Source organism: Procambarus clarkii, chromosome 45 (genome assembly GCF_040958095.1).
Source record: "Procambarus clarkii isolate CNS0578487 chromosome 45, FALCON_Pclarkii_2.0, whole genome shotgun sequence".
NCBI classification, from domain to species: Eukaryota; Metazoa; Arthropoda; class Malacostraca; order Decapoda; family Cambaridae; genus Procambarus; species Procambarus clarkii.
Window position 1 is genome coordinate 30,374,796 of NC_091194.1, and position 18,925 is coordinate 30,393,720.

Below are 18,925 nucleotides of genomic sequence, written 5' to 3' on the forward strand. Positions count from 1 at the left end.
CTACCACACACCCCACCACACTACTACACACCCCACCACACTTCCACATACCCGACCACACTACCACACACCCCACCACATTACCACACAATCCCACTACACTACCACACAACCCCACCACACTACCACACAAACCCACCACACAACCACAAACCCCAGCACACTACCATACACCCCACCACACTACCATACACCCCCCACCTCACTACCACACACTCCCACCACACAACCACACAATCCGACAACAATACCACATACCCCACCACACTACCACACACCCCATCACACTATCACACAGCCAACCGCACTACCACACACCTCACCACAATACTACTCACCCCACAACACTATCACACACCCCACCCCACAATCACACACCCCAACACACTACCACACACACCCCATCACACTACCACACACCCCACCACACTACCACAAACCCCACCACACTACTACACACCCCACCACACTACAACACACTCCAGTACACTACTACACACGCCACCACACACCTCACCACAAAACTAAAGAACCCACCAAACTGCCACACACCCCCACCACACTACCACACACCCCAACCACACTACCACACACCTCCACCACACTACCACACAACACTTCCACATACTCACCACACCCCCACACACACCATCACACTACGACACATCCCACCACACTACTACACAACCCCACCACACTACCCCACACTTCACCACAATACAACACAACCCACCACACTACCTTACAACCCTTTCACACTACCACACACCCCCACCACAATACTACAACCCCTCCACACTACCACACCCCCCACCACTCTACCACACAACCCCACCACTGAACTCCACAACCCCACAGTACTACCACACAACCCATCATACTACCACACATCCCCACTACTCTAACACACAAACCCACCACAAAACCACACAACCCCACCACACAACTTCACACTCCACCATACTACCACACGACCCCTCCACACTGCCACACAACCCCACCACACTACAACACACCCCACCACACCCCCCCAACATACAATCCGACCACAATACCACACATCCCACCACACTACCATTCACCCCACCACACTACCACACACCCCCCCACACTGCCACACACCCCACCACACTACCACACACCCCACCACACAGCCCCACCATACAATCCGACCACAATACGACATATCCCACCACACTACCACACATCATACCACACTACCAAACACCCCACCATACTACAACCAACCCCACCAAACACCCCACCACACTACCACACACCCCATTACACTACCACACATCCCACCACACTACCACATACCCGACCACACTACCAAACACCCCACCACATTACCACACAACCCCACCACACTACCACACAACCCCACCACACTACCACACAACCCCACCACACAACCACAAACCCCAGCACGCTACCATACACCCCACCACACTACCATACACCCCCCACCTCACTACCACACACTCCCTCCACATAACCACACAATCCGACCACAATACCACATACCCCACCACACTACCACACACCCCATCACACTACCACACACCCAACCACACTACCACACACCTCACCACAATACTACTCTCCCCACAACACTATCCCACACCCCACCCCACTATCACACACCCCACCACACTACCACACACACCCCATCACACTACCACACACCCAACCACACTACCACAAACCCCACCACACTACTACACACCCCACCACACTACCAAACAACCCCACCAGACTACCACACGCTCCAGTGCACTACTACACAAGCCACCACACACCTCATCACAAAATTAAGAACCCACCAAACTACCACACACCTCCACCACACTACCACACACCCCAACCACACTACCACACACCTCCACCACACTACCACACAACACTTCCACATACTCACCACACATCCACACACACCATCACACTACGACAAATCCCACCACACTACTTCACAACCCCACCACACTACCCCACACCTCACCACAATACAACACAACCCACCACACTACCTTACAACCCTTTCACACTACCACACACCCCCACCACACTACCACACACCCTACCACAATACTACAACCCCTCCACGCTACCACACCCCCCCACCACTCTACCACACAACCCCACCACTGAACTCCACAACCCCACAGTACTACCACACAACCCATCATACTACCACACAACCCATCATACTACCACACATCCCCACTACTCTAACACACAAACTCACCACAAAACCACACAACCCACTACACTACCACACAACCCCACCACAGAACTTCAAACTCCACCACACTACCACACGTCCCCTCCACACTGCCACACAACCCCACCACACTACAACACACCCCACCACACTACCACACACCCAACCACATTACCACACACCCCTCTACACTACCGCCTCACACCCCACCACACTACCACACAACCCACCACACTACCACACACCCCACCACACACACCCCATCACACTACCACACACACCCCACCACAGTACCACACACCCCACCACACTACCACACACACCCCATCACACTACTACACACCCCACCACACTACCAAACCCCACACAACACTACCATACACCCCACCAAAATACCACACACCCCACCACACTACCACACACCTCACCACAATACTATCACACACCCACCACACTACCACACACACCCCATCACACTACCACACACCCCACCACACCACCACACACCCCCACTTCACTACCACACACCCCCACCTCACAACCACACAATCCGACCACAATACCACACACCCGCCACACTACCACACATCATACCATTCTACCAAACACCACACCACACTACCACACAACCCACCAAACTACCACACACCCCACCACACTACCACACCACAATACCATCACACACCCCATCACACTACCACACACCCCACCACACTACCACACACCCCACCACACACACCCTATCACACTACCACACACCCCACCACACTACCACACACCCCACCAAAATACCACACAACCCACCACACTACTACACACCTCACCACAATACTATCACACACCCCACCACACTACCACACACACCCCATCACACTACCACACACCCCACCATACTACCATACAACCCCACCACACTACATCACCCCCCTCTACACTACCACCTCACACCCCACCACACTATCACACAACCCACCTCACTACCACACACCCCACTACACTACCATTCACCCCACCACACTACCACACACCCCACCACACTACCACACACCCCACCACACACCCCCATCATACAATCCGAACACAATACGACATACCCCACCACACTACCACACAGCATTCTACACTACCAAACATCACAACACACTACCACACACCCCACCACACTACCACAAACCCCACCATACTCCCCACTGCACTACCACAAACCTCACCACAATACTACTCACCCCCCAACACTATCACACACCCCACCACACTACCACACACCCCACCACACTACCACACACACCACATCACACTACTAAACCACCCCACCACACTACCACACACCTCACCACACTACTGATGCTAAATGATGTGGACGATGCTAAAATTATGAGAAGGATTAAAACAGAAGAGGACTGTTTGAGGCTTCAAGAAGACCTAGACAAGCTGAAGGAATGGTCGAACAAATGGTTGTTAGAGTTTAATCCAATCAAATGTAAAGTAATGAAGATTGGTGTAGGAAGCAGGAAGTAGGAGACCAGATACAAGATATCATTTGGGAGATGAGGTACTTCAAGAGACAGAGAGAGAGAGAATGACCTGGGGGTTGATATCACGTCAGACCTGTCTCCTGCAGCACATATCAAGCGGATAACATCAGCGGCATATGCCAGGCTGGCCAACATTCGAACGGCATTCAGAAACTTGTGTAAAGAATCATTCAGAACTTTGTATACCACATATGTCAGGCCAATCCTGGAGTATGCAGCCCTAGCATGACGTCTATATCTAGTCAACGATAAGACTAAACTGGAAAAGGTTTAAAGGTTTGCCACCAGACAAGTACCCGAGCTGAGAGGTATGAGCTACGAGGAGAGACTACGGGAATTAAACCTCACTTCGCTGGAAGACAGAAGATTAAGAAGGGACATGATCACCTCATTCAAGATTCTGAAGGGAATTGAAAGGGTAGATAAAGAGAGTCTATTTAACACAAGGGAAACACGCACAAGGGGACACAGGTGGAAACTGAGTGCCTAAATGAGCCACAGAGTTATTAGAAAGAACTTTTTTAGCGTCAGAGTGGTTGACAAATGGAATGCATTAGGAAGTGATGTGGTGGAGGCTGACTCCATACACTGTTTCAAGTGTAGATATGATAGAGCCCAATAGGCTTAGGAATCTGTACACCTGTTGATTGACGGTTGAGAGGCGGGACCAAAGAGCCAGAGCTCAACTCCCGCAATCACAACTAGGTGAGTACTACTGCACACGCCACCACACTACCACATACCCCTCCACAATACTACACAACCCACCAAACTACCACACATCCCCACCACCTACCACACACCCCACCACACTACCACACACACCACCACACTATCACACATCTCACCACAATTCTAAACAACCCCACCACACTACCACACGTCCCACTACACTACTACACACGCCACCACACTTACAAACACCCCACCACAATACTAGACAACCCACCACACTACCACACCCCCCCATCACACTACCAAACACCCCCACCACACTACCACACAACCCCTTCACACTACCACACACCCCCACCACACTACCACTCACTCCACCATTATCCTACACAACCCTCCACACTACCACACACCCCCACCCCTCTACCACACAACCCCACCACTCAATCACACAATCCCACAGTACTACCACTGAACCCCCACCTCTCTACCACACAACCTCACAACTCTACCACACAACCCATCATACTACCACATATCTCCACCACTCTACCACACAACCCCACCATACTACCACACAACCCCACCACACTACCACACCCCCCACCATACTACCACACAACCCACCATACTACCACACAACCCCACCACACAACTACAAATCCCACCACACTTCCACACACCCTACTACACTAGCATCTCACACCCCACCACACTACCACACACACCACCACACTACCACACCGACACTACACTACCACACACCCCCATCACACTACCACACACCCCACCACACAATCACACAATCCGACCACACTACAACACACCCCACCACACATCATACCACACTACCAAACACCCCACCACACTACAACCAACCCCACCACACACCCCACCACAATACCACACACCTCACCATACTACCACACACCTCACCACAATACTACTCACCCCACAATACTATGACACACCCACCACACTACCACATACCCCACCACACTACCACACACCCCATCATAATATTACACAACCCCACCACACTACCACACAATTTATCACACTACCACATACCTCACCATACTACCACACACCCCAGTACAGAACCACACTACCACACACCCCACCCCACTACCACACAACCACACCCCCACCACTCTACCACACACCCCTATCAAACTACCACACACCCCACAACTATTCTACACAACCCCACCACACTACCACACACCCCACCAGAATACTACACATCCCCACCACACAACCACACACCAACAACTCTCCCACATACCCCCATCACGCTTAAACACACCCCCACCACACTACCACACACCCCTCAACTCTACCACACACCCCACCACACTACCACACCCCCCCACCACTCTACCAAAAAACCCCACCACCCTTCCACACACCCCCACACCACTACCACACACCTCCACCACTCTACCACACAACCCCACCACTGAACCATACACCCCACCACACTACCACACCCCCCCCCGCCACTCTATCACATAACCCCACAACTCTACCACACAACCTACCACACTGCCACACACTCCACCACACTATCACACAACCCCACCCACACTACCACACAAACCCCTAACACTACCACACAACCCACAACTCAATCCACCACACTACTAAACACTCCACCACACTACCACACACACCACCACACTACCACACGCCCCAGCCACACTGCCATACAATAATTGTAAATCACAGGGTAAGATTGCAAGACATGAAGAAGTAAACGACATCATCAAAAGGAGCCTCGCCACAGCCCGCTGCCCGGCACAAAGAGAACCACACTTATCCAGACCTAACGACCCTCAGAAGCGCCCAGGTAGGGTCACCTTGCTACCTTGGAAGGATGGTAAGCAAGTGGTGTGGGACTTCACATGCGCTGCCACACTGGCCAGTACCAATCTCCACTACAGCACACGTGAATAGGGTCGTGATGTTTCTTTCAGGGAATCACAGAAAATTATTAAATACAGAGGTCTGGCACTGTGAGGGAATGGTTCACCAGCTCACTTACAATGGTGCTCTTATGCCTGTACCAGCCAGTACACTTGCAAAGTGCACTTGTTAAGTTCGCGGACTGGAATTTGGTAACCAGTACCCGAAAATATCTTATGTTTGGGCTCATGTGAGAGCCCCAGTCATCAGCATTCCAGAAATGTTAGTCTGACCGGGGTGGCACGTCTGTGGACAGTGATAGAGCCAATAGCATCATTCTATTGTATGGCTTGGAGCGAGGACTCAAGATTTGCACGGGAACAGTCAGGCTGCCTGGCGAGAGTGGGCCTCCCGCAAGCTACAGCATCGTCGCCAGGGTAACAGCCGCCATCTTAGCAAACATCTGGGGGAATCAGTAATCTTGAAGTTGTCCTAGGGGGCCATGCTACACCGCCGCTGATTGGTTAAGGGTAGGCCGCTGTGTGCCTCCCTCTCATTGGTTATTTCGAGGAGGACTCTGAAATCGCCGGTGTCCTTCCCTGAAGCATCATTCTGCTCCAGTCACCACCATAGCCTGACGTCTCCTCAGCTTTTCCACTGCCGCCTCCACCAAAACCGCCACCTGCACAGCCAGAATCCAGCTGGAATCCTCGTTGAGGGGTAGAAAGATAGGGAACGAGTGAAAGAGATCTAGGTCATGGGTAATTTGCATACGAGCAGTAACAAACTCGTGGATCCTCATACCGGTGATTATAGACGTTCAAATTCCTGCTAGTGCTGTGTAGCAGTCGATGGGAACGGAAAAATTCGTGTCAGTGTTTTAAGGCAGATTTCCCATGTTTGTGTAAGACACTATAAGTTGTGCGCGTCACCTGGGTACGAATGCTCCACTTCACGGGTGGGTCGAGGGTGCGAACCGAGCCATGTTGTGAGGGAGGGTGTCGAAAGGTGCGCCAATTGTACGTAAGATACCACGTGAGGTACCAGCTCCACCTAGCCTCCACCGCTGTGAGCCAGCTACCCGTAGCGGGGTGCCTGATGTATGGTAATGGTGTGTGTGAGGCCGGCTGTTTAAAAGAGTAAGTACTTATGTGTGTATTTCTGGTGATTAGACAGTATCTTAAGCCTGAATTCGAAGTCAGGTGTTCTGTCCCATTGTCACTAAGCACCTGTAGAGGTGAAGTGAAGTGTGGACGAGGAGATAATCACCCTTGTGCTCATCTTGTCAGTCCAGAGGGACTTACGTCTTGTGTACACAAACGTACAGTGTGTGTGTGTGTGGGGTACACACGGGAACATAGATTAGCCAAAGACTGAGAGGATGTCCATGTAATATTTTATATTCCATTCTTGTAGGACTGTGGTGATTCAATCATTTTTGATCGTCCGTGGGACAGAGTGTTATTATTCCATGTGTAATCTTGCAGGTGTGGAATTCTAGTACTGAGCGCTCAGATTAGGGTCAGTGTGTAATGTCAGGGATTCCTGGCAATGATTATTGTGGAGTGATACCAGATTGTGTTGTTAATTTCTTGTTCCCAGAGCCGTGACAAGTGTGATTGATATATATATATATATATATATATATATATATATATATATATATATATATATATATATATATATATATATATATATATATATATATATATGTATATATATATATATATATATATATATATATATATATATATATATATATATATATATATATATATGTATATATATATATATATATATATATATGTATATATATATATATATATATATATATATATATATATGTATATATATATATATATATATATATATATATGTATATATATATATATATATATATATATATATATATATATATATATATATATACATATATATATATATATATATATATATATATATATATATATATATATATACATATATATATATATATATATATATATATATATATATATATATATATATATATATATATATGTATATATATATATATATATATATATATATATATATATGTATATATATATATATATATATATATATATATATATATATATATATATATATATATATATGATTATATATTATTTTTCAGTTGCATATGTCCTGGGGACCATTCAGGCTTGTTCGCATATATGATATATATATGACCTGTGAGCTTTATATTTATTTAATTTATATGAATTTATATTTACGTTAATTTGTATACTTCGATAGCAATTTGTATGATGTTAAGTGGACTGTATTTCTACAATAATCTCACAAATCGATCCTCTACACATTAGAGGGGGTTTATATTCAATTTATATATATGCAGCCAATCAAACTACAGTATTAGACTACATACATTGAAGAGGTTCCTTATCTTATTTGTACAGCAGGCCTTAGTCCACCAGGTATAACCAGGATGTAGACACCAAATTATCCTCTTTGAGGTAGCTTCCATCACCCAGTAACTGATACACAAAGCATGCTTCCTCATCTTGACCTGTCAAAAGGGCGCTAGCTATGAAGCCAGAATCCTAATATATGACAGCTATATCAGAGAAAACACTGTACAAGGAACCATAAAGACCTAGGCTTAATTACCTTTAGTATGAGGCGATCTCGTATTCTATCTGGCTCACCCTATCTAATGACATTAATGGCCACAAATGATAGATAAATGGGTTTCGGCAGAACACTTAACTTGTATTTCTTGACAGCGTGTTGATGATGGTACACCTTTGGTTTCCATAACACTTCGTCCAAGTAAAATTAACAGGAGCCGAATTGCTCCCGTGCGCCTCTGGTCTAAGTACAATAACAATGGCTGACCACTCCCTCCTCCCTGACGCTGGCCTACATTGTCCAGATGACAGTAAGTGATAGAAGGGTCACATTTACTCTATTTTAATTCTGATAATTAAGTTAATTTATATGAGATGTTTTTATGATGGTAAAGTCCAAAGACTAATGTATTTAAGAATAATTCCCACCATAATAGGTTGTGAATTTATAATAGTATGTGGTAATGATATCCCGTTTTCTATAGACGGAAATTCCACTACAAGTTACATTTTATATGGGTTAACTTGTTTATATAACAGAGCAGCAATATTATCTGCCTGTATGTAATATTATTAAATGGTGTCGGATTTTCCGACAATATTAGTATATTTTGGCAGCAGTCTTTCCTGTAGACATATATTATTAAATATGACCGAAAAAGTAAGATTAACCCCACTTTCCGGGCCATCTCACTCGGTCTGGACATAACGTGACAGTTTATACCCAGATTTAGGAGACTGACTTGGTCCTCAGTGAGGTTAATTCCTGAAAGGTTAGGAAGCCATCTCTTGGTCGTGGAATTGTCATAGGTCCTCCATATAACGTAGTTCGTTTCTTGATAATCCTTGTTTCAGTGCTAAGGTGATGTCGGTCTGTGACGATGTCGAGGTGTTGTTCAATGCGGGTACGGAGACTTTCGTCGATGTTGCTATTTCTCCATTCGTTTGTAGCATGAAGTAGTTGCGTTTTGTTGTCTTTGATTTCATTTTCTGCCTTGTATATCTGATCACGAATCAGATCCTGGCGATATTTTATCGTGAAAGCTTGATTCCTTGCTGCTGGGTCGTGCGTTTAAATATTAGTATATTTTGGTAGCAGTCTTTCCTGTAGACATATATTATTAAATACGACCGAAAAAGTAAGATTAATAATTCTAACACGAATTTTCTCGATCTTTCGTACGTTTCTTTTCACTGTTAGTGGTAATTCAAAAATCAATTCTCCAAAATTCATTTTTATTTCTAGTCTGACGCGACACTTGAGCGCGTTTCGTAAAACATATTACATTTTCAAAGACTTTAGTTTACACATACACAACTGAATAGAACTTAAACATCTTCGATTTGTTTATATCTACATTTGAGTGAGGTGGATGGGGTGAGGTGGTATTAATAGGGTATTAAATTCCTAAACACAAGACAGAACACGAAACAATGGGTATTGAATAGAAGTGATTGTAGAAAGCCTATTGGTCCATATTTCTTGATGCTTCTATATTGGAGCGGAGTCTTGAGGTGGGTAGAATATAGTTGTGCATTAATTGGCTGTTGATTGCTCGTGTTGACTTCTTGATGTGTAGTGCCTCGCAGACGACAAGCCGCCTGCTATGGCTGTATCTATCGATGATTTCTGTGTTGTTTACTAAGATTTCTCTGGCGATGGTTTGGTTGTGGGAAGAGATTATATGTTCCTTAATGGAGCCCTGTTGCTTATGCATCGTTAAACGCCTAGAACGAGATGTTGTCGTCTTGCCTATATACTGGGTTTTTTGGAGCTTACAGTCCCCAAGAATGCATTTGAAGGCATAGACGACGTTGGTCTCTTTTAAAGCGTTCTGCTTTGTGTCTGGAGAGTTTCTCATGAGTAAGCTGGCCGTTTTTCTGGTTTTATAGTAAATCGTCAGTTGTATCCTCTGATTTTTGTCTGTAGGGATAACGTTTCTATTAACAATATCTTTCAGGACCCTTTCCTCCATTTTATGAGCTGTGGAAAAGAAGTTCCTGTAAAATAGTCTAATAGGGGGTATAGGTGTTGTGTTAGTTGTCTCTTCGGAGGTTGCATGGCTTTTCACTTTCCTTCTTATGATGTCTTCGATGAAACCATTGGAGAAGCCGTTATTGACTAGGACCTGCCTTACCCTACAGAGTTCTTCGTTGACTTGCTTCCATTCTGAGCTGTGGCTGAGAGCACGGTCGACGTATGCATTAACAACACTCCTCTTGTACCTGTCAGGGCAGTCGCTGTTGGCATTTAGGCACATTCCTATGTTTGTTTCCTTAGTGTAGACTGCAGTGTGGAAACCTCCGCCCTTTTCCATGACTGTTACATCTAGAAAAGGCAGCTTCCCATCCTTTTCCGTCTCGTAAGTGAAACGCAGCACGGAACTCTGCTCAAATGCCTCCTTCAGCTCCTGCAGATGTCTGACATCGGGTACCTGTGTAAAAATGTCGTCAACATACCTGCAGTATATGGCCGGTTTCAAGTTCATGTCGACTAAGACTTTTTGCTCGATGGTACCCATGTAGAAGTTTGCAAACAGGACACCTAGGGGAGAACCCATGGCGACCCCATCTACTTGCTTATACATGTGCCCATCCGGGCTCAAGAAGGGTGCCTCTTTAGTACAAGCTTGGAGTAGTTTCCTCAGAATACTTTCTGGCATGTCAAGAGGAGTACAGGCTGGATCACGATACACTCTGTCGGACAGTATGGTGCTTCTGTAGTTGCCTCGATTCTTTCCTCCTTCTGCAATAAGTTCTGCTTGTAAGGTATCTTTGGTAGTGACCTTCTTTTGTGTCTCGAGGTCGAATATGTCGTCCAACAGAATTTCCAACTCTACTTTCCGGGCCATTTCACTCGGTCTGGACATAACATGACAGTTTATGCCCAGATTTAGGAGAGTGACTTGGTCCTCAGTGAGGTTAATTCCTGCAAGGTTCAGGAAGCCATCTCTTGGTCGTGGAATTGCCATAGGTCCCCCGAGCTTAAAGCGGCAGCTAAAAGCCTTCGTGAGAACAAGGAGATAGTTGTCAGGAGAGGTGACAAGTCGCCAATATATGTCATTCTTAACAAAGACGAATATCTGGCGAAAATGAACATCATACTCTCTGACCAAACTAAGTTCCAAAGGGTAACGAAGGACACTACAGCCGAATTAAAAGCAAAGGTCAACAAACTGATCGAAACTGTGAACGCCAAGAAATCCGGACTCCACCTGCCAAAGATCATTGGGGAATATAAACCTGGATATGCGTATGGAAATGTCAAGATGCACAAGCCTGGAAACCCACTTCGGCCAATCATTAGCCAGATACCCACACCCACGTACAGACTGGCGAAGCGACTCAACGGCCTGCTGACTCCTTATGTTCCTTGCGCCTTCAGCCTGAAGTCTCCAAAGGAATTTGTGGACTTACTGCGGGGCGCACGGGCCACAGGGATAAGAGCCTCGTTGGACGTAGAATCGCTGTTTACCAACGTACCTGTGGACGAGACAATCGGAATGATAGCCGACAGAGTGTATCGTGATCCAGCCTGTACTCCTCTTGACATGCCAGAAAGTATTCTGAGGAAACTACTCCAAGCTTGTACTAAAGAGGCACCCTTCTTGAGCCCGGATGGGCACATGTATAAGCAAGTAGATGGGGTCGCCATGGGTTCTCCCCTAGGTGTCCTGTTTGCAAACTTCTACATGGGTACCATCGAGCAAAAAGTCTTAGTCGACATGAACTTGAAATCGGCCATATACTGCAGGTATGTTGACGACATTTTTACACAGGTACCCGATGTCAGACATCTGCAGGAGCTGAAGGAGGCATTTGAGCAGAGTTCCGTGCTGCGTTTCACTTACGAGACGGAAAAGGATGGGAAGCTGCCTTTTCTAGATGTAACAGTCATGGAAAAGGGCGGAGGTTTCCACACTGCAGTCTACACTAAGGAAACAAACATAGGAATGTGCCTAAATGCCAACAGCGACTGCCCTGACAGGTACAAGAGGAGTGTTGTTAACGCATACGTCGACCGTGCTCTCAGCCACAGCTCAGAATGGAAGCAAGTCAACGAAGAACTCTGTAGGGTAATATACATATATATATATATATTATTAAATATGACCGAAAAAGTAAGATTAATAATTCTAACACGAATTTTCTCAATCTTTCGTACATTACGCTTCACTGTTGGAGGTAAATAAAAAATCACTTCTCCAAAATTCATTTTTATTTTCTAGTCTGACGCGACACGGGCGCGTTTCGTAAAACTTATTACATTTTCAAAGACTTCACAAATACACAACTGATTAGAACTTACGTATCTCTGATTTTATATCTACATTTGAGTGAGGTGGGAGGGGTGATGTGGCATTAACACAAGACAGAACAAGAGGGGATATTAATAGGGTATTAAAAGTATCAACACAAGACAGAACAGAAACAATGGGTATTGAATAGAAGTGTTTGTAGAAAGCCTATTGGTCCATATTTCTTGATGCTTCTATATTGGAGCGGAGTCTTGAGGTGGGTAGAATATAGTTGTGCAATAATTGGCTGTTGATTGCTGGTGTTGACTTCTTGATGTGTAAGAATACACATCAAGAAGTCAACACCAGCAATCAACAGCCAATTATTGCACAACTATATTCTACCCACCTCAAGACTCCGCTCCAATATAGAAGCATCAAGAAATATGGACCAATAGGCTTTCTACAAACACTTCTATTCAATACCCATTGTTTCTGTTCTGTCTTGTGTTGATGAAATTAATACCCTATTAATGCCACCTCTTGTTCTGTCTTGTGTTGATGAAATTAATACCCTATTAATGCCACCTCACCCCATCCACCTCACTCAAATGTAGATATAAAATCGGAGATGCGTAAGTTCTATTCAGTTGTGTATTTGTAAACTAAAGTCTTTGAAAATGTAATAAGTTTTACGAAACGCGCTCGTGTCGCGTCAGACTAGAAATAAAAATGAATTTTGGAGAATTGATTTTTGATTTACCTCCAACAGTGAAAAGAAATGTACGAAAGATTGAGAAAATTCGTGTTAGAATTATTAATCTTACTTTTTCGGTCATATTTAATAATATATATATATATATATATATATATATATATATATATATATATATATATATATATATATATATATATATATATATATATATATATATATATATATATATATATATTATTAAATTACCCTACAGAGTTGAAGAACTCTGTAGGGTAAGGCAGGTCCTAGTCAACAATGGCTTCTCCAATGGTTTCGTCGAAGACATCATAAGAAGGAAAGTGAAACGCCATGCAACTTCTGAAGAGACAACTAACACAACACCTATACCCCCTATTAGACTATTTTACAGGAACTTCTTTTCCACAGCTCATAAAACGGAGGAAAGGGTCCTGAAAGATATTGTTATTAGAAACGTTATCCCTACAGACGAAAATCAGAAGATACAATTGACGATCTACTATAAAACCAAGAAAACGGCCAACCTACTCATGATAAACTCTCCAGACACAAAGCAGAACGCTTAGAAAGAGACCAATGTCGTCTATGCCTTCAAATGCCCACTTGGGGACTGTAAGCCTCAAAGAATTCAGTATATAGGCAAGACAACAACATCTCTTTCCAGGCAATTAACGATGCATAAGCAACAGGGCTTCATTAAGGAACATATAATCTCTTCCCACAACCAGACCATCACCAGAGAAGTCTTAACAAAAAACACGGAAATCATCGATAGATACAGCGATACCAGGCGGCTTGACATCTGCGAGGTACTACACATCAAGAAGTCAACACCAGCAATCAACAGCCAATTAATGCACAACTATATTCTACCCACTTCAAGACTCCGCTCCAATATAGAAGCATCAAGAAATATGGGCCAGTAGGCCCTTTGCAGTTACTTCCATTCTTCCCTTTAACTTACAAAATATTATACCCATTGTTTCGTGTTCTGTCTTGTGGTGAAAGTTTGTTTTCACCTCATCCAAAACTGTTGTAATATATATATATATATATATATATATATATATATATATATATATATATATATATATATATATATATATATATATATATATATATATAATATTTCAAAGGTATAATTTGATTTTCAATGACTTTATTTGCACTTGTATTGCGTATACTTTGTTAATAATTTCTGGCACTGTTAGGCAACCAGACGGATAAGGAAGTGTTCGGGGGGGGGGGGGCGGAGCCCAAAACCGTGCGGGATAAGATACGCGCCTCACACTGTTATCTATCATGCATTTTGTGGCTTCTTACCCTTTAATAGCAGGGATTGTTAGGCACAGTTTGTGGCACTGTTTGGCATTGTGTGGGATAAGGTGGTGTGTGGCAGAGTGTCTGGCATGGTCGAAGACACAGCAAGTGAGAGCGTTGCAGGTCCACCCTAGACGCGCAGTCGTTGAGGGAGCAGACCAGTCATATTCACCTCCAACTAACTCTTGATTAACAGTTGAGAGACGTGACCAAAGAGCCAGAGCTCAACCCCCTAGAGCACATGGAGGTGAGTACAACTAAGCGAGTACACACAGGATTAGCCATTCCATAAACGCACTATTATAACTGCATATTTTTCCGACTTTTTACCGATAAATCCTATTGTCATAAAGCAATGACAGATGACCACCATGATCGAGAGTTCTCTTAGGCTCCCACCCATACAGGGGTGGGATATATGCGGGCGGGCACCCGTACATGGGTGGGATATATGCAGGCCAGCACCCGTACAGGGATGGGATATATGCAGGTGGGCACCCATACAGGGGTGGGATATATGCAGGTGGGCACCCATACAGGGATGGGATATATGCAGGCGGGCACCCGTACAGGGGTGGGATATATGCAGGCGGGCACCCGTACAGGGGTGGGATAAATGCAGGTGGGCACCCGTACAGGGATGGGATATATGCAGGCGGGCACCCGTACAGGGGTGGGATATATGCAGGTGGGCACCCGTACAGGGGTGGGATATATGCAGGCGGGCACCTGTACAGGGGTGGGATATATGCCGGCGAGCACCCACACAGGGGTGGGATATATGCAGACGGGCACCCGTACAGGGGTGGTATATATGCAGGCGGGCACCCGAACAAGGGTGAGATATATGAGGGCGGGCACCCCGTACAAGGGTGGGATATATGCAGGTGGGCACCCGTACAGGGGTGGGATATATGCAGGCGGGCACCCGTTCAGGGGTGGGATATATGAGGGGGGCACCCGTACAGGGGTGGGATATATGAGGGCGGTCACCCGTACAGGGGTGGTATATATGCAGGTGGGCACCCGTACAGGGGTGGGATATATGAGGGAGGGCACCCATACAGGGGTGGGATATATGCAGGTGGGCACCCATACAGGGGTGGGATATATGCAGGGTGGGATATATGAGGGAGGGCACCCATACAGGGGTGTGTTATGGCCCTATTGGGTCGCAACTGGGGTTCTTCTCTGATGTTATTAGAGTTTGGGTATCCGGTCCCAAGTTAGTAGTGGCTTTCAAGGGGTGTGTTCCGTAACGCAAGTAAATTAAAGGGGAAGGGATAAAAATGCACTAATTTAAATATATATATATATATATATTAACCACCACCATAAATATATCACAGTTAGTCACACGGGGTTATAAATACACTCTAATGTACAGAATTGTCTTCCTCTGAAGATATAGGATGCTCTACGGTGCTCAAGATGAGTAGCCCTGGTTCTCTTCTCGTGGCCTCACCATGAATCCTTTAATTCTCTAGGCGAGTCTACCCTGGCCACAGGCCAGCCAAATCACAATCCCACTGGGTGCACCATCGTGGAGGCCTTCAACCACAAATCCAGCTTGTAATTGGCAGGTTCCAATCAGCTCCGCTGCGAAGGCCACTCCACGACCGAGTCTAGGGTAGCGAGCCCTAGGCAGGAACCTCGTGTGATTTCGCAGATCACTCTCCTCACCACAGTGGCCAGTCTCTCCCACCAGCCAGCCCCCAGATAAGACGATTCCTGGTACTGCCACGTCACAGACAGGCTAACACTCTCAGCAGTGTTCGTCCGGGAGCAACTCACAGCTTCTGCAGCAAAAACATGGAGAGACTATGGCTGCCTTGGGTAGACTGCCCATCGTCCAATCCAGCAGTCCCAGGTCGACTCTGTAATCAGACACGTCATCAGTACTAGGGACACCCTAGGGCACCTCACTTACAGGCTTAGATACAAACGCCCACCTATCCACTCCATAGATGGCGTTGCTGTCTAAGCGTCACCTCACCAGAGGTCAGCAGCGGCTATGTTACGAGCTGATCAAGACGGGAAACCAGCCCCTGTGGCCGGTATATCTCGTCCTCACTAGATGGCGTCGTCCATTTGGTGGGGGTTTCGGGAGCTGACCAACAGATGGCGTGGTCGTCACTGCTCCGTGCTCGGACGCTGGACTCGGGTCCGTAACAGGGTGGGATATATGAGGGAGGGCACCCATATAGGGGTGGGATATATGCAGGTGGGCACCCATACAGGGGTGGGATATAAGCAGGCGGGCAACCATACAGGGGTGGATATATGAAGGCGGGAACCCATACAGGGGTGGGATATATGCAGGCGGGCACCCATACAGGGGTGGGATATATGAGAGGGGATACCCGTAAAAGGGTAGGATATATGAGGGCGGGCACCCTTACAGGAGTGGGATATATGCAGGTGAGCACCTGTAAAGAGGTGGGAAATATGAGGGGGGCACCAGTACAGGGGTGGGATATATGAGGGCGGACACCCGTACAGGGGTGGGATATATGAGGGTGGGCACCCGTATAGGGGTGGGATATATGCAGGTGGGCACCCGTACAAGGGTGGGATATATGCAGGCGGGCACCCGTACAGGGGTAGGATATATGCAGGCGGGAACCAGTACAAGGGTGGGATATATGCAGGCGGGCACCCGTACAGGGGTGGGATATATGAGGGCGGGCACCCGTACAGGGATGGGATATATGCAGGCGGGCAACCGTACAAGGGTGGGATATATGCAGGTGGGCACCCATACAGGGGTAGGATATATGCAGGCGGGCACCTGTACAGGGGTGGGATATGTGCAGGCGGGCACCCGTATAGGAATGGGATATATGCAGGCGGGGACCCATACAAGGGTGGGATACATAGGGGCGGGCACCCATACAGGGGTGGGATATATGCAGACGGGCACCCATACAAGGGTGGGGTATATAGGGTCGGGCACCGGTACAGGGGTGGGATATATGCAGGCGGGCACCCGTACAGGGGTGGGATATATGAGGGAGGGCACCCACACAGGGGTGGGATATATGCAGGTGGGCACCCGTACATGGGTGGGATATAAGCAGGCGGGCACCCATACAGGGGTGGGATATATGCAGGCGGACACTCATACAGGGGTGGGATATATGCAGGCGGGCACCCATACAGGGGTGGGATATATGAGGGAGGGCACCCATACAGAGGTGGGATATATGCTGATGGGCACCCATACAGGGGTGGGATATAAGCAGGCGGGCACTCATACAGGGGTGGGATATATGCAGGCGGGCACCCATACAGGGGTGGGATATATGCAGGCGGGCACCCGTACAGGGGTGGGATATATGCCGGCGGGCACCCGTACAGGGGAGGGATATATGCAAGTGGGCACCCATACAGGTGTGGGATATATGAGGGGGGCACCCGTACAGGGGTGGGATATATGAGGGCAGGCACCCGTACAGGGATTGGATATATGCAGGCGGGAACCCGTAAAGAAGTGGTATATATGAGGCGGGCACCTGTACAGGGGTGGGATATATGAGGGCGGGAACCCATACAGGGTTGGGATATATGCAGGCGGGCATCCGTAAAGAGGTGGGATATATGAGGCGGGCACCCGTACAGGGGTTGGATATATGAGGGGGGCACCCGTACAGGGGTGGGATATATGAGGGCGGGCA